Source organism: Columba livia, chromosome 9 (genome assembly GCF_036013475.1).
Source record: "Columba livia isolate bColLiv1 breed racing homer chromosome 9, bColLiv1.pat.W.v2, whole genome shotgun sequence".
Lineage (NCBI taxonomy): Eukaryota > Metazoa > Chordata > Aves > Columbiformes > Columbidae > Columba > Columba livia.
This window is the reverse complement of record NC_088610.1, coordinates 6,116,255-6,137,991: the sequence shown is the minus strand read 5'-3', so window position 1 is coordinate 6,137,991 and position 21,737 is coordinate 6,116,255. Positions and strand designations below refer to the sequence as shown.

Here is a 21,737-nt window from a genome sequence, read left to right as displayed (position 1 = left end):
ATAGGTCTGATTAACACCACTTTCCAGCAGGGCAGGCTGACTCATGATGCTGAGGGAAGAGAAGAGAGACTTTGTGTCTTCTTCCCCTCTCCCCATGCTCTCCTTACAGCACAAACTGGGGACGTCGCTGAGACCCTCAGAACAGTGAGGGGACACTCAACACCTGGCAAAGCTGTGTGACATCTCAGTGCATGGCTGGAGCAGGGATTTGGTCCTAGGAGACCTCGTGGTGGTCAACAGGCCATGGATAAAGTCCCTGCAGGAGCCACTCAAGAGAATATAGCATCATTCCTGATAGCTACAAGCTTCATGAGACAATGACTGTGGTGGTCCTCTGCCCTCAGGACTTTCCCCTCCTATGGGGTATGCCTTTCCTTGAGGCTGGCCCTCTGCAAGCTGTTGGGATTGAGACACAGACACTTAGTACCTCCCCAGGAACCTGGAGGGAGTCTGGAGCAACAGGAGCCTTCCCAGGAGTATCCCAGTGCCATCCCAGCTGCAGCCACTGCCCTGGTGGCTCCTGGCAGGGGCACAGGTGGATGTAGCCACAGCTACCCCTTTATCTCCAACATGGGGCTGAGACCCCCAGCACAGGCAGCCCGATGCCCAAATAAACACAGCCATATTTTACTCTTTACTGTTCCTGCACATGCACCAGAAAGGCCACAGAAATCAAACCTTGTCCCTGGGAGGGCTCATTTCTCTCCAAACAGTGCACATGACAGACAGGCTGGACCGTGGTTTGTGCAGCCGAGGGGCAGAGCAGGGCCAGGGCTTGCAGCGGGGACACGGCTCACAGCGCTGCCGCTATTATCTGTGCTACGGCAGCGTTCCCAGCTGAGACCAGGCTGTCACGGTACCGTCAGGCTTGTCACACACAGCAGCCTCTGGCCTAAGCAAAAAAGAGATGAAAGCTTAAAAGAGAAACAGAGACCCAGGGGAGAGCAGCAATTTCCCGCCGGTCGGGTGTCAGAGTCACTGCTGACACAGTGTGGGTCGGTGCAGGGCTCGGTGAGGTGCCTGCTGCCACATTAGATGCAGCAGTGACATGTCCCCCTGCAAACGGGTCCTCAAAGAGCGACACAGATGAAGCCAACCACAGGTTTTGAAAGGGCATTTTCCACAGACAGAGAGAAGATGAAAGGCAGCTGGCTGCAGCACCTGGCAGGGCGAGATGAAAGGAGTTTGGATGCTAGAGGAGCAAAGGGAATGGACTGACTGTGGAAGCAAAGCCACTGTATGAGAGGCAGCAGCACAGAGTGGCTCCAGCATTAGACAAAAAGCAGCATCACAGCAAAGGCATAGGGTCCAAGAGGACAGCTGGCACGATCAACCTGGTCCTAAGCCCAGCTGAGCAACTTAAGACTTTGCACTTCTCAAGTGCTGGCTGTCAGAGGCCTGCGGGGCGGGGCAAGGCAAAGCCTTACGCACACAAGTGAAGTACAACCAAGTCCTGTGTAGCTGGTGCATTGACCTGAGCAAAAAGCAGGGAGGTGGGAAGAAAGGGCAAGATCGTAGAGGAGAAATCAAAAGGCAAGGCTTGTCCCTTTGCTTTGGTGCAGGTCAGCCATGAAAAACCATGCAACATTATCCAGGATGGCAAAACCCACACAAACAAGTAGCATTTCCAAGGCACCCAGTGCCTCTCAGCATCCACCCATGAGCTATTTGCCCACATGGCCCTGAAGCAGATGTACACACGTGAATCTCCTGGCAGCCACCAGCCCCGTGCAGCATTTCATCTCTACTGGAGCGATACTGGTGACTCAGCGCTTCCCCTGCAAGGTGCTGCCATAGCCTTGCTCCAGCAGTGGGGATTATAGCAGCAACCTGAGAATAACAATGGTGCAGCTCAGCAGCAGGGATTTATGAGCGGGCAAAGAAAATGAGAATTATGGGTGTCCAGTCCCTATGACAGAACCACCGTATATTTCCTCCAACAAAGCGTGTGACAACAGCTCCATAAATTCACATAGTAACAGAAGCGAGCGCCAGCTCGTCATCACTGCTATTTAAAGAGCCAAGTAGCACTCTGTACTTATTGCAGAAGTTCACAGTTAGTTAAAAATAAGCATTAAAAAAAGTCACTTTTGGACCCTGGCTGAATAAGGCTTTTTACTCAAGATGCCCAGCATTACATCCCGTCTCTTCTCCTTTTATGCCTAAACGAGCTCTCCCTTGCAGCATTTGGTGTCAGGCACTGCCAGCTTCCTACTTAAGTGCCTTAAATTAGGATGTGCCATAATCAATTGTAAAACTTATCAGTGACTATGAAATACTTTATCCTTTTCAATTACCAGCAAGTCTGAAATATGCTTTAAAAATTCTTTAGCTGCAACCCGTTAAATATCTAAGGAGAGCATTCCCAAGATGTAATTTTTAAAGAAAATAACCCGAACATCCACAACATGCTGAGTTGTTTGGGTTTTTTTGTTTGTTTTTGTTTTGCTTTTTAGTGCTGTCTCATGGTTAGATTATTCACGGTACCTGTCAGCTAATGTGCCGTTTTCATTGTTAATTTAACACTTATTTCTAAAGGGAGAAGGGGGAGAGGGTGAAAACAACTCTTCACAGTGAACACAAAATAGCTGCATGTTCTGTTGTCACTTCTGCTACTCTCCTTCCTGATGTATGAAGAGAAACTTATTTCATAAAGACAAACTCACCTTTTAAACATGAGAAATATTGAATTTCTCTGAATTCTGTGGCTTTTCTCTTAGTTCTTGAAGCTTCGGGCAAACTTTAGAAGGGACATCTCAGCCAGAAAGAAAAGTTGCATCTTTCTTATGTTAAGGCTTAACTTCAGCAGTGGTTAGAATATAATTTTCCTATAAGAAATAAATGGATATGTCAGTGAAAAACTAAAAGACAGAAAATGGAAATTAAGGCTTTGGTGTATGTGGAGTTGGAGCACCAGGGAGCTTGGTCCCATTCTCCCCCAGAGCCCTGCTCAGCCTTCGTTTTCCATGCAGCACTGGCACTCTTGCCTGTTATTCTCCTTTTTATGGGAGCCCTTCCTAGGTTGAAAACAGCAGGTGGGAAACCTGGTCCTTGGAGGCTGGTGAGGACTGGAGGTTTTTGAACTAAAATTTTGCTGTGGCAAAATCCTGTGACATTTTCCCAGGGTCCAAATTATTCAGATTAGCAAAGAGAGAAGAGATTCTTGTTTGGTTGGTTTAGTAAGAAGACGATGTTTTGTACAGAGATGATGTAACATTGGAGGAAAAAAATATGGTTACTCAAGAGCCAGGTTAAAAGAAAAGTGTTTAATGGAAAATTTTCAGCCAGCCCTGCTAAGATCCCTTCTTTATCTCCAGGTTTGGAAGAGCTGCTGCTCTGCTTTCTGCTGTGGCTGGTGTCACATTGCACCGCTCCTCCAAAGGCAGCAGATTGCTTACGCATTTCTTCTTTTGCATAAGACCAACAGCCATAGTGTGGGCTTGGGGTTGTTTGTTTTTTGGGTTTTTTTTTTTACGCACATTGTTCGCTGCTAACAAACTCAGGAAGGAAATTTACAGTCCTGAATGGCAAGCGAGGTCTGCAAGGCTTCCCCAACAGGGCTGCGCTGCTGAACTTTGCAGTGACTCAGACGCAGGAAACGCTGGTTCCGAGCAGCCCCATCTCCCGTCTGTCCCCTCTGCCTCAAGCGCAGGGCTGAAAAACAAGTTGTGGGAGTTTCTTTTAATTTTGCTTTTGGGGTAATTTTTATTCTTCTTCCTGGAGTGTTTCACTGCTTTCTGCATGCAAAGTTATTTACTAGCAATAAATGGACAGTGTGCCGGAGCAGAAAGTCTTGGGAAGGGGATCTTTAGCTTTTGCGGCAGAGAATCTACTATTCGTGGTTGGATGCTGCTGGACTGGTTATGCTACATTAAAAACCCTCGTTCTCTACTTCTGTTCCCACCTGGGAGACTAATACTGTGTGTGCAATTGGAGGGATGCGTTTGGGGAGCTGAGCTTAGACAAGAGAGTGCAGCAAAACAGAACAGAAAGGAAAACAGAAATAAATGGTCAGCACCAGGACCTGGGGTTTCACACAGAGAAGGTTTCAGTGAAGCTCCAGCGACATTGTTATATTTCTATCTGCCAGCAGCTCTCCATGTTTGGCAAATTCACTCCACCTCATCATTCCCACAACTGACATGTAACGAAACCAATTAAAATACTTGTTAAAGTAAATAAATAAATAAAGGCACTGTAGAATATGTGACTGTTCAAAGCCTAGCAGCTTGTACTTGCACATTTCTGCCTCCTCATTAATCTGTTTATGAAAGGGTTTTGATTAGTTCCATATATTCAGCTTTTAAAGTTAATAACTTAGCGGTCTAAGGTGTTTATACCAAAACTTACACTGCGTTTTCTCTCAACTGCAATAAACATGTAAATCTGAACTGATTCATGCATGCAAAACAAGTTCTAAAATTGAGTTCAAAAACATTTTTCAAATAATGCTTAAAATGTTATACTAAGAAATGGCACAGGACACCTGTTAGTTTATTCTGGCCAGGGAGACTTCACACATCCCTCTATTTCTATATGTATGTTTGCATCTGGTACAGTGACTCAAATCTTCTTAATTATTGTTCTATAAGGTAATAAAAAAAATGCAGCCACTCCAAAGTTCTGTTCAGCTCTTAACTCAAACCCATAACCCAGCCCCTATCTGATTGCATCCTCATCTGCACACACGCGATCCCAATCTGATTACCACTACATGCTCCTCTCTACTTGTTGCAGCACAGCTCAGCTTTGTCTTAAAGGAGATTCCCACCCCTATCAACACTTCAGCATGTGCTAAGCTTCATTCCCATGGCTGGGGTGAGTTGGTTTGCATGCAGACGGTTAAGTGCATGTATAAATATTTACAGAGTTTGAGACACGGTCTGCCTAATTAGGTTTCCATAGCAATTAGCCCAATATCTTGATTAGGACCTGAGGCTGCTTCTATTATAATAAAAAAATAATATAAACCTCATTATATTGAGATGATGAAACCAGAGCACTCTTACAAGAAGAGAGTAAATGTTGGCTCAGCACAGGCAACAGAATTAGCACGGGCACTATAGTAAAACAAATGAAAGCGACGTTCCGCAGTGTGCGGAAATACTCTGCACCCAAAGATGTAGATATAAGAGTATTGGGCATCTTTGCTTTGCCCTGATTTTTCTGTGTTTTAAGCCTGTTTTTAAGTAGCATTCTTAGAAAAATGGTGTTTGCTCACATGATAGAGAAGCACCTACAGCTTTACATTTAACCCAGAAGTTTTTGTGTGGTTTTACCAAAGGCTGAATTCAATATTATTAGAGAACTCTCACTGAAAGCGCAAAATACAGGGTCAGCGGAGCAATAACTTCTTCGCTGAGAGAGCATTTCATGTCTCAACGGTTAATAATGTTGTACTTATTAATTACCAGGAGCAGCAATCCATGAAGAATTTACATCGGCACAGAAGTTGTGCTCATGCTATAGATCTGCTGCAGCCATTACCGGAGGGGTCAGCGCTCCCAGTTGGCAGGGACAGACAGACCACATGCACACCAGACAGACAGATGCATCGGAAACTGTAAAACTGCCCATCCTTGTCTCCTCATCCCACATCTGCACTGGAGTCAATAGGAGGGGCTGACATCTACTCTGTGAAGCTCCAGCAACAAATTCCTGCTTTACAGGCACTGTTTCCCACTGAAACCAAATTTAAACCAGCATCAGACCAAAGCTAAATATGCTTTGCCTTATTTTGTAGTTTGGACATCATTATTTTTCTTTCTGCATCACCAGTTTTCCTTTATTCACATCCAAAGTTTCAATACAAATTAAAATAGAATTATATCCTTAGATTCTGGATTATTTTTTTCTTAAGAGGAAGATGCTGCAGACTATCGTTAGATCCACGACAAATCTAGATTAAGCAAAATAGCAGCTCATTAGCCTTCACGGACAGGCATTTAAAGTACTTAAGAGGGGACATAGAGCACTGCCCATTACATTTACTTTGGCACTAATATCAGATTAAAAAGGGAAAGGTTATTAAGTAAAGGTAATTGTCTGTTTTGTAGAGGGAATCTTTCTGAGGCATAGCCTGAGGCACTCAACTTTAAGAAGGTTAATTGTCTCATGGTGGAAGTCAAGCTATTACTGTTATTATGGACAGTTAGGAAAAATTCAGCCTGACATCTGAAGTCCAATAACGAGCCTCAAAAATGGAGCCGATTGGCTGATAGACGGAGGTCTATAATTAGAAAAATCGGCATTAGGAAAATAAAGACAAGCCAATGGTGAGCCCTATCTGTGCAGATGGGGTGCAGCAGCTGCAGCCGGGGAGCAGCGCGATGCTGCTCCCACCACTGGCCAGGAGCTGTGTTCAGGAAAAGCCCTTGAGCTGGGTGAGTATGGGGTGTCCACAGGAGATGTTTGGGTAGGGGACACGATGCTGTCCCCATGCAAGGCCAGGGCTGTCACATGTGACACAACCAGACGCTGGCCGTAAGAACTGTAGAGGTTTAACTGGGAGTTTGCAGTTGCAGCTGACTGGGGAAAGAAAAAACCCCGACTCTCATTTCCACCCTGCCAAAATGGAGATTTATGCCCAAAATGCACAGAAAATGGTTAATGGTTTTAATCCTCCTTGCTCCACTCACATTCATCCCTGCTCCCTGCTCATGTTCCCCATTCCTGACTGTTTTAAGACAAAGAGCAGGAGCAAGACGCTCAACCAAGCCTGAATTTAACTCTGGAAACACGCTGAGAGGCAAGTCAAGGCTGCTTCTGCACCTCTCTTGGGCTCAGGTGGGAAAGACTGAATGTTTAGATGTGCAAAAATACCAAAATGTTCATCCACATGATTGTGCCTCAGCCTTACAAGCTGCTGGCAGCAAGCTCAGTAGGAAGCCCACTGCAAACATCCCTGGGAATAGAGTTTCCCTCCATTTGCAAATATTTGATTTTCATGGAGAGGCTTGGATAACAAAACTCCATCTCCCGGACAGCAAAGCGCTGGCTCAGCAGCTTTCTGTCCCCTCTCCCCAGAGAGCCCATTGCAAGCCCCAAAGGAGAGGTTCAATTTCCAGCTCTCAGCATTTCCATTCGATTTTTTACCCCCGGGCTGGGGACTCCTCCTCAGGCACAGGAAAACCTCTTCCTCCATGAATCCATCCCTTTGTGCTACTCCAAGTATTGCCTTACTTGGCTTTCAGCTTTCTGGGCTTAGGCGGGCAGGAGATGAGGCTTTTTTCACCATCACAGTTACCATGTGCTGGTACCAGGAAGGAACAGCTGTGACCTACGCAGTGCTGGCAAAGGTTTCTGGGGTGTTTTACACCATAAATCCCTCACCTGTTCCGGAAAAAGGCAAGTATTTCTTCTGTGTTTGCATCAATATTTAAACACCTCAGCACATCCTGCTGACAGCTTAATGGTAAAAGTCAGCTTGGACGTTTTCCTACCCCAAGCTGGTTTTTGTCTTCTGAAGTCCCCAGCAAATGGTGCCTTCTCTGATGCTGCTGAGAGGAGGAACTGTCACCAACCACACTGTGCAGATAGGAGCAACAAGAGGACACAAATGCAAAGGGCTCATCTCCAAAATCTGTGACACAGCCCAGAAACAGGACATAGACCTACGCTGCAACTTGATGGTCCCAGAGAAGCCTTCCTTGTCAAAGCGGGCTGCACCCCTAAACTAGGTTGTGCAGGATCACAAGCAGCCCTGGGGCTTTTCATGGCAACTACACAGAAAGAGCAGAGAGACAGGCTAAAGGAAAAAATAAATCAGAGTCACATAGTTTTGACAGAACGAGCAATGAGACAGGGACTGATTTAGGAATGAGACTCCTGTTCCTCACTCAAACACTGCACTGTGCTGCTGGGAGTCTGGCCCCAAGGACCCTGGTTTTGAGCTGTCTGCAGACAGCTGGCTAAGGACAAGGGGAAGGTGGATGAATATGCTTTGGTGACACAGCTTGATTCATGCAGGCAGATGTGTTTTGAGTAATCTCCCTAGACAGAGCAGACCAGGTCAGCATGGTGACTGTGCTCACAAACAAAGTCCTGGAGTCCAGACTGCAGAAAGTGCCTGGGGACCCAGAAACATCCCAGAAAAGCATTGTGGATAGAAAGCAAAAACAGGGAGAAAAGAGGAGCAGAAGCTGACATAGGCCGATAGACTAAGCAAGTTTTTTGGGGAAGGGGTTGTGGTTTTGTCCTGTGTCCCTCCAAAGCCTATAGTGAACCTGGCCTCTGAACTTCAGCTGTGAGATGATTGACCACAGCAAGGTGAGGTGCTGCCCCTGCCGGGGCTGCTGGCAGGGCACTTGCAACGGCACCACTTGGCAATAGTATCAGGAAAACAAACTGGAAAGGACCTTGGGAGAGGCTTTTTTCTGGAGCAGAATGAACTCTTCAGAGGTCATTCCTGGTTTACTTGCTCCTTAAGACTCTTGTTTATTGAGTTTGGCCCTGTGCTGGTGAGAAATCTCTCACACCATCTTCATTGTAGTGCTGCTGAGAAGAATATGAGAACCAAACCACTGCGTTTATACATTCTTGCTTGCAGCTGCTCAGACATGGGTAAATAAAAAAAGCTTCAGGATGCTTGCTGATTGCAGCATTTATTGGGTAAAAGAGCACAGCCTCACACAATCTTAGCTTGTAAATTGAATCAGAGCCTTATTATACCTTTGGCCTCAATGCCTGTAATACAGCAGGGTCCCCAGTGATGCTGTGGTGATCTGCAGTGTTATGCAGCTCAAGCTTGAAAAGATACCTAGTAATTAATGGAGTTGAGTCTTGTTTCACATATTTCCCCACATTTTTTTTGTAAGGATAATTAAGCCACCTGAAAAGAAGAGCAGAGGATCTAGGCAAGATCCTCCTGCATATGAAGGGCAATAGTAAATATTTCTCACTGTACAGACCATGCTGATTCACAGCAGTGGAGGGTCTTCCCCAGCAATTCTACCTGGAGAAGTCAGCACAACTAATCCTTCCCACTTCAGCCCCTGAAAAGTGCCTGTCATTTGTCACCAACATAGGGGAGTATCATTTTACTGCTGGATAAAACAAGGCATGAGTTGATGCAATGATTTCTCTGGGGCCCTGCAGCTTTCCCACAGTGCAACCAAGGAATAAGGGCCAGTGCATGAGGTAAGGTGGTCACTGCAGTCTCTCTTGCCCATGTAACATAAGATGATGAAAGCCACATCTCTGGATTTCCATATCCAACAGACCACTCTACCCTTCCCATTGCTCCTTCTTGGCTGATCAGTCCTCTCTCTACCCCTGCAACTGCTCTTTCAAGTTTTCTTTGCCAGTGCCTACAGCTGCACAGCTGGGACCTCCATCAGCTCAGGAGAACAGGGTAGGATGAAGCCACAAGTGGTAGGTAGCAGTTTCCTTGCCGCATATTTCTGCTGCCAAGGAGAGAGAAAAGATGGGCCCCCAAGCCATGGAAGTTGGCAGAGTCCCCGTGAGGCCATTCTCTGCTGGCCAGCCTTGACAATGTGCTGGAGAACAAGAACTGGCCAGGAACCACAATGCAAACCTGCTGCCGATTGCAGGAGAGCTTCAGAAAGGTTAAAACACTCACCCCATTTCACTCTGACATCTCTGCAGCCCCTTCCTCCAGCCAGAGCTCCACTTAATAATTAATTGGAGAAATATCCCCCTTACCAAAAAGCAACCAGAACATTTAGATCCTCCTGAGAAAAGCTACGTCTGTATTTCTACCATGACTGACAGCAGGAGATACGAGGCATTTACAGAATAAGGGTGGAGTGCTGTCGCCACTGAATCAGACGATCGACCTGTTCTTGCCAACAACTTGAGGGCTTGGTGCATGGAATTTTTTATCCCTTCAGTATCCACTCACTGCTGAGCTGTGCTGGTTACAAGATGCAGGTTATCCAGTGGTTGTAGGAAAACGTCAGGAAACACTCCTTTTCTGGACAGAGAAAGACTGAGGGAGGACATGGGAGGCACGAGCAGAAGTGGATCTCAGGTCATAACTCCACTCCAATATCATGTCGCTGCCTCTTGTCCCAGCAGAGAGAATAGGATCAGAACACCAAAGTTCATGAGGTTTTAGCTCAGAGAGAATAAAATAAAATGTACCTGCCAGATCATTCCCTTCCCAGGAAAACCATCCAAAGGGGCCTCTCCTCCCTCAGTCCTTTCACATGCCATACAGCCAGGCAGCTCTGGCATTGGCTGTGGTGCTGCTCCGCTTCTGTGTGTGCTTACAGATGTGTATATAACCACATCCAGCCACATACACGAGGAGGCAACACAGTGCAGTGAGCAGGACATCACAATGGATATATAGGGAAATGAGGTTTGTACTCCTGTGTAATATGTAAAGGCTTGTTCAAGTCTCAGATGTTCACCACACCTCCCACATATTAATTTTCACTGCCAGTATAATGTGAACAAGAAGAATTACTTACAGAATTATCTGAGATTCTCTGATCAAGAGCATGAAGTGTTAGTGTCATATAGTCAACTGAAGTAGAGGCAATAGCTGTATGATTAGTTACATTTATGGCACAGTCCTTATCATCACTCATTTCACGTGTGCTCTTCTCACCAATCCATATTTACTGCATGGAACATTTTAGGTCCTTATATAGCCTCATAAATCCTACCCAACTTTGATTCAAGATGGGCAACATTATATCATAAGCTAGTAGCTAAGCTAAGATCTATAATAGCAAAGCTAACTACAAGAACTTGCATCTGATGGAGAATATATAACTCACATGCTACTGAATATCTGTATGCTGTGAAAAGGTGTGATATTTGGTAAACAAAGTATAAAGCTGGAACTAAATCTATGTGGAAGTTTATAGGCATAATTTACAGCTTTTTAATTGACTACTTCATCAGTAAGTTCAATTAATCCAAAATATCCCGGTCCAGGTGTTAGGAATTGCCTTTCGCAATTTGCATCAGACTTTGTACTGAACCAGGCCAGATAGCAATGACTTTCAGTGCTATTTTAAAGCTACTGTAGATATCTATTCCTAACCTCCTTTTTCCTTTTGCAGGTGTTGGGCTCAGGGTAACTAAGGATCCTGAATTCACAGACAATAGGATAAATGTATAACTAAATGTTGCAGTGGAAGCTTCCAGAAACAATATTATTTTCTGGCAGTTATACGGTATTAAAAATACATTAAGGCGTGGGGAAGAGGCTATTGATACTCGCTGGAGGTGATCTCATGGGCATAATGGAGGTCACGCCAAGTCATGACAAGAAATTGCACAACAATATCCAGTCTAATTTCTCTGGTACAGACTGTGCTGAACTCTCACTGTTCCCCACCTGTCCTCCCGAGATGTCTTGTTTTGCCTTGTCACTTGCCACCAAGTAGCCCTGAGGTCTTATAGCAGACTTTCTCTGCCCAAAGCCTTGGTGGCTTTCACAGCTTTGTGGTAGGAGGTGGCAAGAGCACAGATCAGCAGGAAAACAGCTGAGCTCTGAAGTCACATTTTCCTCCAACCTTTCCAGAGGGTTGGTCACACTGGCCAGAAGTTCCTTCACATAGCTTTCCAACAGTGCCTCAGTTTACCCTGAAATGGCATTAAATTCTTAAGAAGACCCATACTCCCTCTTTCAGGCTGTTCAGTCCTTTCTGCCTGCATGTGTGGCATATTCATGAGCCAAAAAACCACAAGACAAGGGTAAATCCCAGCCTTTTGAATGCATATGCAGGCATCCTGGCCCCACAGGCTGAGCTTTCTGCTGGAACAAGGGAGCCTCAGCCGCCCCCAGTTATCACGCAATGAAAACACACTTTTCCCCACGTCTGCCCAAAGGACTCTCTTGCTGTAGCAAAGAAAGGATCAGATGATCCTTTCAGACAAATGTCTTCTCATACAGGAGGTTTTTCCTGTGAGCATCTCTGGATTCAGACATGCAGTAAATACTTTCACCACTGTTTATACCTCTCCTGGGTGGGGAGAGCTCTATAGTAACCCTCTTGTCAATGATATGACTTCTCACCATAGCTACCCAGGTCATCTAAGTAATCCCTCCCTTCGTCTATGCATGAGGTCTACCAGCCCACTTCTCCTCTATGACCCAAGCCCTGTCTTGTACACTTACTACATCCTACAATCCCACCTAAACCCCTTCCCATTTTACTAAGCTTATTCTGAGATCCTGGGCAGAAGCTGCCACCTATGCCCAGCTGCAACGTGAATTTGCAATGCAGAGGAACCTAGGGACTGGCCAGCGTTGCTGAAAGCCATTTCATTCAGGTCAGGTCAACTTTGTGACTGTGTGTTTAGGATAAACAGCTCACAAGCCAACTCAGACTTGCAGAGTCTATTTTGAAAAGTATCGTGAGGTCTATTTCAAAACAGAGCGAGAAGAGTATTTTTCATTTAAAAAAAAACCCCAAACTTTGCATCGGCTACTCAATTATTAAGGAATTTAAGATGTTTTATTTGTGGCTCTGAGGTTCTGACTTCTGATAAGTAGCAACTGAGATGCTCCTGAATACATTTCAGTGCTTGATACACTGGGTTCCTTCCTTTCTTGGATGCCTTTGCTGCTACCCTGATAACAAAAGCTTTCCATCTGGGGCACTTTATCCAATTTATCCTTTTGTCTCTTCTACCAAGAAAAAGGACAAAAGAAATGACTAAGAGAACATCATGACTGGGCTGCTGTCCCAGGCTGGCAGCCCATAGCTCTGACATTTCAGGCAACAAGGAGATTTTCAGGAAGTCATTTCTAGTGGAGATCTTCAATCTGTTGTCCTCACCACACATATGTTTTTTCCAATGCTTTACAGGTGCTGCTAGTACCTTTGCAAAAATAGTAAGATTTGGACTCAGTGGCCCTAGTTCCATAAGCTACAGAAGTGCACTGCTCTGTGTTCTTGCACCACATCATCTCCAAGAGGATTTAGAGTTATGCAAGTTCACTGGTGATGCAGATGAAGGACTGACAGCAGCTATGACAGGGTCCTATGAGCTACCTTTAGAGCCAAAAATAGCAAAGACCTTGGTGCAGGCAGAAAACCAGGGTAGGAATCCAGCAAGCATTAGTGTTGATGGAACTGAATCCTGTTGCCAAGACTACACTGATATTGGTACCCAACCCAGCCAGTCTGGCACCTGGCATTTTGTGGCTAAAAGCTCTGGTTACACCACACTGTAGAAATAACCACCCAGCACAGATCCCGAACCACCCGGACTGGATCACCCTGTGCCTCTGCTGAAGTTGGGTCACAGCCTGCAGATGGGCAAGGCAGAGCAGAAGAAATGCCTATGTTTTACAAATAAGGGAACTGAGACAGACGAAACAGTCAGTGTACAATCCTATAGGAGTGCTGAGATAGAACTGGGGATGGAGCAAGATCTGCAGAATCCAAAGTCAGTGCCCCAGTTGCTGTGTCAGCCCTACACACACGCACCCATACAAACACACACAGCCTCTCTGGCATCTGCTCTGTGGGATGCAAGGAATTTAATATTTATCTGTTAAAGGCTCTTTCTTGGCAAATCAAATCATGAATATCTGTATAGCACTTTAAGAGCCTCGAACAGAAGGTTCCATCAAAGCACTGTATTAACAGTTTGTTTGTTTTTGAAAAAGGGAACAGATGGACAAAATCTTGGAAAAAGGAGAGAAATGAGACGTGATTCCGTGCTGTAGAATTCCTTTCCCTCTTCCAGAAGTGACTAGCACAGAATCACAGAATGTCAGGGATTGGAAGGGACCTAGAAAGCTCATCCAGTGCAATCCCCCCATGGAGCAGGAACACCCAGATGAGGTTACACAGGAAGGTGTCCAGGTGGGTTTGAGTGTCTGCAGAGAAGGAGACTCCACAACCTCCCAGGGCAGCCTGGGCCAGTGTTCTGTCACCCTCACTGAGAAGAAGTTTCTTCTCAAATTTAAGTGGAACCTCTTGTGTTCCAGTTTGTACCCACTACTCCTTGTCCTATCATTGGTTGTCACCGAGAAGAGCCTGGCTCCGTCCTCCTGACACTCACCCTTTATATATTTGTAAACATTACTGAGGTCACCCCTCAGTCTCCTCTTCTCCAAGTTCAAGATCCCCAGCTCCCTCAGCCTTTCCTCACACAGGAGATGCTCCACTCCATCACCTTTGTTGCCCTGTGCTGGACCCTCTCCAGCAGTTCCCTGTCCTCCTGGAACTGAGGGGCCCAGAACTGGACACAATATTCCAGATGTGGTCTCACCAGGGCAGAGTAGAGGGGAAGGAGGACCTCTCTCGATCTACTAACCACCCCCCTTCTAATACACCCCAGGATGCCATTGGTACAACAGAGATAAAAGGTAATGGGTTTGCTAGATTTTTTGTTTGTTAGTGTAGAAATCTCTTTATCAAGCAAAGCTACAGACTTCTGGCCCAACTCTCCACTGTTTCAGTGAAAACCTGATGTAGACTGGCCAATTGATAAAGCCATTTCTGGTATTATTTTTTTTCCCTTATCTCCCTTGTTCTTGGGGAAGTGATGAGGCGTTGTCAGGCACAGAGCGCCTGGATGTTGGATTGCAGGGGGCACCTCACAGCAGCTCTCAACAGAAAGCTCTATAAAAACAGATTTCCGCTGACAGATCATTCTGCAACACTCAAGATAAACTCAAACCGACATGCCTTCTCCTATGCTTCTCAAAGCTTTATATCAGAGCAGCTTCATTGTACTCCTCCCTGTGGATGTTCCCAGAAAGCAAAGCCAGTTTGTCCTGGGTCCATCACTGATTTGCTTTTAGAGCTGCAAATAACCTGTAGCACTAAACTTGGAACATGTCTTCACCCGCAAATTCTCTTATATAACTAAAGGGCAAGTAATGGTCCCTTGAAAACACACAACAAAAGCAGAAACAGAGCTGAGTTTTCCTGCTTTCAAGCACCTGTACTTGCAGTGAGGCAGTCTCTATGTTGTGTTTGCACCAAGTATTCTCCTTAGGAAGTTGATCAGCACTTTCTGATCAACAGAATAGAGTAGGGTCCAACAGTAAGTATGTATCTTCACAGCTGTTGAGGTAGCTTCCATTAATACCTATGTAGGTCCTAGCTCTTAACAGTTTTAAAGTGACTTTTAACAGTTTAAATCACTTTTAAAGTCAGAAACCTGCTTCAGCCCCATCCAGCCCTTTCACAGGCTGGTGAGCTGTATGCTGCGTATCTGGTTCCACAGCAGATTTTGAAATGTTACAGCATGGTGTAGTTTCCAGTAAGAAAGGAATCACGTTTTTATATCCTCCAGAAAATTCCAGCCAGATGTACTTTTAATTACAAAACATAACTCAAATATAAACAGTGTGTATGTTTACAAATAGGTTTATAGGTAAGGCCACTGCAATCAAAGCTGAAAGATTTCATTAAAAATGATAGCTGGATATTGTGAGAAACTTCTCCTGTGCACCAGCAAAACTGAGATTTCAATGAATTACAATATGACTTCTATAGCTTTTCACTTATTTCCAATAAGAGGCTCAGCTGGAAATGCAAAAAGCCAGTACAAATTCCCAAAATGGGAAGCAGGAGGAAACAGATTAAAATGCTCCTTCTCTAGCAAAGGGTGCCACAGATCTTTGGATGGCCATGAATATCTGGAACTCTCCAGGCCACTAGTTTGGCACCCACATGTCCTGCCGGGGCTGGAGCACAACACTGTCACAGACAACCATCCCTCCCATCTTTCCACAAGACATTAGATTTCTAGGAATCAGCAAGTTCTTGCTGCTGACCCAAGAAATTTGATCAGGTGTAGCCTGAGGTGATGCAGCTGGGCCTGAATGTCTTTGCTATTAAATGTACTAGCTGGAGCACAGAACTAGGTTTCCAGCTGGTACAAATCGCTTGCCTGCACTGGAACACACTAGTTATCTTTGCACAAGGTTTAAGCACTGCACTATCATGGGCAAAATTCACCTGGCAGTGCACAGGTACTCCTCTCACAGGAGGGTGAGATTCAGGCATTGTCCAGGAACACCAGAGCCACAGAGGTGCTGGAATTGGTGACAATCAGAATGTCCTCATAAGCCTCAACATGAGGATCACTGGTACTGAGAACAGGGGCATTTTCTTCTGTGTTCCATCCCTCCCAACCCTTCCTGCCATCCCCACAGTAACACACTGACAAACAGCTTGTGTAAAAAGCATGTCTGAACCCTGCAGACTCTTGTGTACGCACTATGAAGACCTTGGCATTGCTGTTTTGAACCCCTTGGGAGAGGAAACAGCAAGAGCATAGCACCACTGCTGGAGACTTGTGGAGGAATTAAATGATCAAAACACTGAAAATACTCACAGCAGCATGCTTTACTGCAAGACCTTACCTTGCTTACAAGCACAAAGAGATGGACCATGGTCCCCAGCTTCTTCCTGACCCTCTGCAGTGAAGGGCATTGCAGTCAGGGGTAAAATTCCCTTTTAACAGAAGGAAAAATTCACTCTGATCTGGCCAGTGGGTTGTCCTGGGAAAAGAATGGCAAGTGGTGTTGAAGGCTGGGTATTCAGCACCAGCAGGAAGGGGAAAGCACAGCCTGGGAGCAGCCACAGGGAAACTGCGAAACCATGGGGCATGTCTGAGGACAGAGACCCCATCATCATCTCTCAACATGGGACAGAAGGGGAAGCTCAGGCTGCTGAGTCCAGTCTCTTGGTGTTGAAAGGAAACACATCATAGGAGTTTATCTGATTCATCTTAAGGCTGTTGGGTTTTGATTTGCATCAGTATTCCTGCTGGGAACTGCTCTCCAGCCTTTTTTTCTGAAGCAGCTCTGCTGAGGTCAGGACAGAGCAGGGATGCTGCCTTGACCCCACACTGTGTTTTAACACACAGAAACAATGCTTATACAGAATACTGTTCAAATAATGTGTGCAAATGGAGGCAAGATACAAGTCAGCAACAGGTCTTCTGCCAAGACAAGGCATCAAGAAAACACCTGAGTGCTTCACATGTGTGATGAGGATGGGGTGAGCATTTCACATACAGCTAGTTACAGATGCACTCCTGCCCACACTGGGATCAAGGGCTTATCACAACAGAGAGCTCTATAAAACACAGAAATGGGATGAGTGTCTGTGGTCTGTGTATGTGTCTCCAGAGATCCTCCGCTGCGAGGCGAGATTTGCTGTGCAGGCTGGAGTAAGTCACCCATCATCTGTGTCAGCAAAGTGGGGATTGCTGTGCTCTGAGATCCCTGGATGGAGATCATCAGTCAATACTAAATTCTTTGCAGTCCCATTTCACCATCTGATTTCTACAGCAGCCAGTGCTCTATATAGAAATGTCATTTGCTTCATCTCACAAATCCACTGATGAGCTGTTACAGGCCCAGATGTCAAGCTTTACAGCAAGAACAAAAAACACAAGGTATTTGTGGCAGTTTTGTATTTTGTTTAATATGAAAATAAAATACATATTTCTCTGTGTTCAAAACGCAAAAAGAGCACTGGGCTAGTGGATGGATCTTCTCTAAATAAAAAGGGCTATCCATACCAATAGAAAATAAATGTGTTTGTTCCTCTCATTGGCAGTAGGAAGGAGGGATGGGGACAGCTCAGGTGTTGACATGCCTGGAGAAAAGGGCTGACACAGCCACTGCAGTGTCAGAGTTACAGCACCATCAGCCCTAACCTCACAGAAGTTATGGGTTAAGACACTAAAGGTATTTGAAATTAAAAAAAAAAAAAATAAAGAATACTTTGCCCTGGCAGGTGTTGTAACCTTACCTGTGTGCTTTCCCCCAGCCATCATAAGCATTAGAGAAGAAACTTTAAAAAAAGAGATACTTATCCCCTGTATTCCAGGGGCAAGGTCCCTACAGGATATTTAGAACAGGGATGATAATATGACAGGAGCTGTGCATCCTGGGAGATGGTCTCACTTCACTTGTTCTAGCAACTGCCAAGGGACAAGAAAAGCATCAATTAATTATGACCATATTTTTTGAAAACTTTTTGCTTTGAGAGTTCACTGTTAGTAAAGGAGCCAAGGTTTTTATTTTTAGCATATGGCTTTTGTTTTGACATTGCCTGGTCCTGAACACATGAAATCACCTCTATAACGGGAGACGTAGCAGAGTGTGTGCAGGGGGTCTTTGGAACAGGTCTAGCCCGTCCCCCCCCATGTGTCCTGCCAAATTTCTGAGCAGATATTAATTTTCATTTTCCTTGCTCAGTCCAAGCATATGCAAAGGGGTGGGAAACAGCCTCTCCTGCTTCATTCTACAACAGAGTGCAGCAATATAAAAACCTCATTCTCTCTCCTTTTATGTTGCCCATAAAGCTCCAAATGTTGCTCTTAAGTGGAGTCTCCTTCATGCATGTAATTGAGTGAGTGATTTGTCAGCCACCTGCATTATGATATTACTGAGCCAAATGTTGCCTGTTTCCTATGTTAAAGCACTTTTCAATGAGTTTTCAGCTGCTGCTATGCATGAATTTTTCCAGAGCCAGAGCAAGCATAGACAGCAAGCAGCGTAGGATAATAAATATTTCCAGTTAACCTCATTAACTTCCATTGTGCATCAAGTAGACAACAACACAAGATTCAGACTGACATCAATCTCTTGCTTTCTCAACAACCCTGAAAATTCTGTGCACTTTCCTTTTCTGAGAACCTACATTCAGAAATAAAAAAAACAACAGATCCAGAGTTAATTCATTAACACCACACTTGAGTGAATTCAAGAGCTCCCTGACAGTGATGCGTAGGAAGGCTGGCTTCCTCTTGCTCCTGCCAGGCTGGCTTTGCTGATGTCTAATAACAAAGCTAAGCTTATTCTGCAGCCTTAACTCTAGTAGGATTTCCCCTTCCTTTAGAAGACAGGTTGAAAAACCAGGTAGAATGTGAAAGTGTCCTTTACTTCTTTTTTATATTCTTTCACTTCATATATATGTATTTTCATTACTTCCTTATTAAAGCGTATGGTCATCACTGTTCAGCTTTCAAAGAGCTATGGAAGACAGAAGAAAACTGTATGATTTCTGTTGTACAAATGGGAAACCTAGGCACCAAACTGTCATGAGACATCCCACCACTCACACAGCTCACCAGGGTGAGCTTAAGTTTTTCCCACTTTGGTACTCTAATGTACCAATACCTGCATTGACTGATACTTGAGAAAAAACTGGATAAAATGCTGACAGTCAGATCTGTGATGTGACTAGCTTTTAGTTGTTGTTGACTAAATATTGCTTTGAGAAACAGTAAGGTGCATGCATGGAAAGAAAACTGGAGCTCCTCCTAGATCATTAAAACAAAAAGTTGTGCAAAAAGCACTTTTTATAGCAATTGTCAAGGACTCGGATTTAACTTCAAAGCCTGCTATTAGTTACTAAGTATTTTGTAGGAGCAAAAGAACTAAATGTGAGAAACAATTTAATTTACATGGCTGGCTGTGCTACCTCCAAGACAGACAACTTAGGGCAAATCAGACCAACTGCACCCACAAAGAAAACAAACCAACCAGCCACAAAACAAAACAACAACAAACCAACCTCGAAGCCTGCATGCAACAGCCCATGCATCACTACCATCCCATGCTGACCACTCGCTCCTTCTCTGATCTTGAGAAGACTTTGGTATGCACAGACATTAAAGAATGGGGAACTCTTCCCAAGCCACCAAACCTGTCAGCCAATACCTCAACCCCTAGAGTCAGGGTAGGTCTTCAACCAGTGATCTCCTGAGGCTCAAGTGGCATTCAAGCTGTTATTGTAGATGACACTGGTCAGGGTGTAGCTGATTTCTATACCAGAACCGTGGTTTTATCCTGTTCAATGTAAATAAGAAATCTCAGGGGGAGGAATTTATTTCATATGTTTCCAAGCAAGCTTCATTCTTCCCTGTAAAGTGTTTTTTAACCTGTGAATGTAGAGTCTTTTTTTTTTCTTCCTCCACTCCAAACAAAGCTACAATCCCCATGGGAACTGTAGTTTCAGCTGCTCTGTTCCCCTGGTCTCCAGCTGGACTGTATTTCCCACCATACAATGCAACCAGCCCAGGGATGTGTTTCAGCACCTTCCCTCCCCGGGGAAGAGGTCAGAGGGTCTCAGGAAAGACTGGGGTTCAGCCATGAGCCTGCCAAAAAGGAGATTGCAGCACCCAACCTCAGATCCCCCACAAACCTCTACTGCTTTTCCACAGTTAAAGTATTTTTTTCATCTGAAACATTCCAGTTAAATTTCTACCAATAATCAATTTTTTTAGTAGATAATTTTTTTTTTTTTAAATCTGCTTTTTCTGGCTGCGTTTTTATACTTCAGAGTTAGCAAAGCCACACTTAGTACATGATAATCACGTGTCAGATAATGATCTAGTTGTACTCATATTTTGCTGTCTTCCTGGCTAGTTTAAATGGATGCTTTAATTCCTGGCAAATTCACAAATTAGGTGGCAAGGGGTAAATATGCAGTACTTCATATGAAAAGCAAAATCGAGGACATGTTGATCTTGGTTTGACTTTGCATTGTTCATTGTAAACAAAGTCCTGTGATTTCCATAAAGGAAAGCTGAAAATGGAAGAGTATGAACTTTTTTGTCCAGTGAGGATTTTGTGCCTACTTGTGCTAGGGTTTAACCCATTCCTTAAGCAATTTCTTCTAGGTTCAGTGAGGTTTATGGAAAGAGATATCACCACATCCAAACTGACCTCCTCACCTTCTTTCTGGAAAAATAGAGCACAGGTTATGAGAAGTGAAAGAGATCCAGTAATCCTGCCTTATCCTCTGCCTGGTGATGCCAAATTACATCCTATAATCTGTCTTGCTATTATTTGAAGATATGGGACACTGACCAGATGCTACAAGTTCTTGTGACCCAGCTTGTGCTCTGCCCTGGATGCCATGAATTAATTGGCTGTTACAGATGGTTCATTTCTTCCTCTCCTGAAAGTTGCTACCCAAGTCCTGCATGGTCAGGAGCTGCTACTTCTTAAGATGGTTCAAGCTGTCTGTGAAGAGCTGATTAAACACTCAAATTCCCACAGCACCCACAGCTGACACTGATCAGGGAGTAGCTGATTTCTGTCCTGGAGCACCCATACCCTATGTGTTTTTATCCTTTCTGGTGTAACTAAGGAAAATCACTGAAACCTTTGATAGCTTTTGCCCCCAACTTGGGATAGAGACTTCTGCAGCCTACTATACACCCCTCCACTAAACACTGAATATTTGCATTGAGTTTTAGATCGAAACATGGTAGAAAAAAAAATGGTCTTCCCACAAATAAACACAATTTTCCACAGCTTCGGTTTCAAGAGACTAACAAAGCACAGCAGACACTTCCTGCTGTAACTCTTCAGCTATAGCTCTAATCCTGCATCTGGGAAGTGGAGCAGCATCAGCCCCAGCTTTGGCAGGAGGTGCCAAGGAAAGCAGCTGCTGGTTCAACCCCAGCAGAGCTGCGTCAGGAAGGGCAGTGAGGAGCCTGTGCTTGGTGAGGATAGAGAGACAGACAGTAAGATCCTTGAGGAGCAGAAGGTTATTTGGAGATGAGAACCTGTTAGGTGATGAAAAAAGAGGGGAAAAAAAAAAGTGTTGTGTTTTGGTGTTTGTTTTTTTTTTTTTTTTCCATTCTGTGATGAGCAGAAAACCAGAAACTATTTCTTCTACCAAGAAGTGCAATGGGGACAAGAGACAACCATTCTCCTCTCTTGCAATGTGAGTGAGGAGGGCAGTGGAACTACCATGCATGGCATAGTATCCATGGCGGGAATACCAAGCACATCTGAAGATGAAGCATTCGTGCTGTCT

The 21,737-nt window shown here is 44.7% G+C and overlaps 1 protein-coding gene across 5 annotated transcripts in view; it reads right to left on the bottom strand.

Annotated features, from left to right (window-relative positions):
- LPP (LIM domain containing preferred translocation partner in lipoma) overlaps window positions 1-21,737 on the bottom strand; it is a 397,232-nt gene that overhangs the window by 363,428 nt on the left and 12,067 nt on the right. For 3 of the 5 annotated variants that reach the window (XM_065073609.1, XM_065073576.1, XM_065073585.1), the window contains exon 2: window positions 2,667-2,828. The gene's annotated coding sequence lies outside the window, so the exon portion shown is untranslated. Of the gene's footprint in view, window positions 1-2,666; window positions 2,829-3,479; window positions 3,655-10,104; window positions 10,669-21,737 lie in introns of those variants that run through there. The other 2 variants (XM_065073577.1, XM_065073578.1) reach the window with 2 other exon arrangements.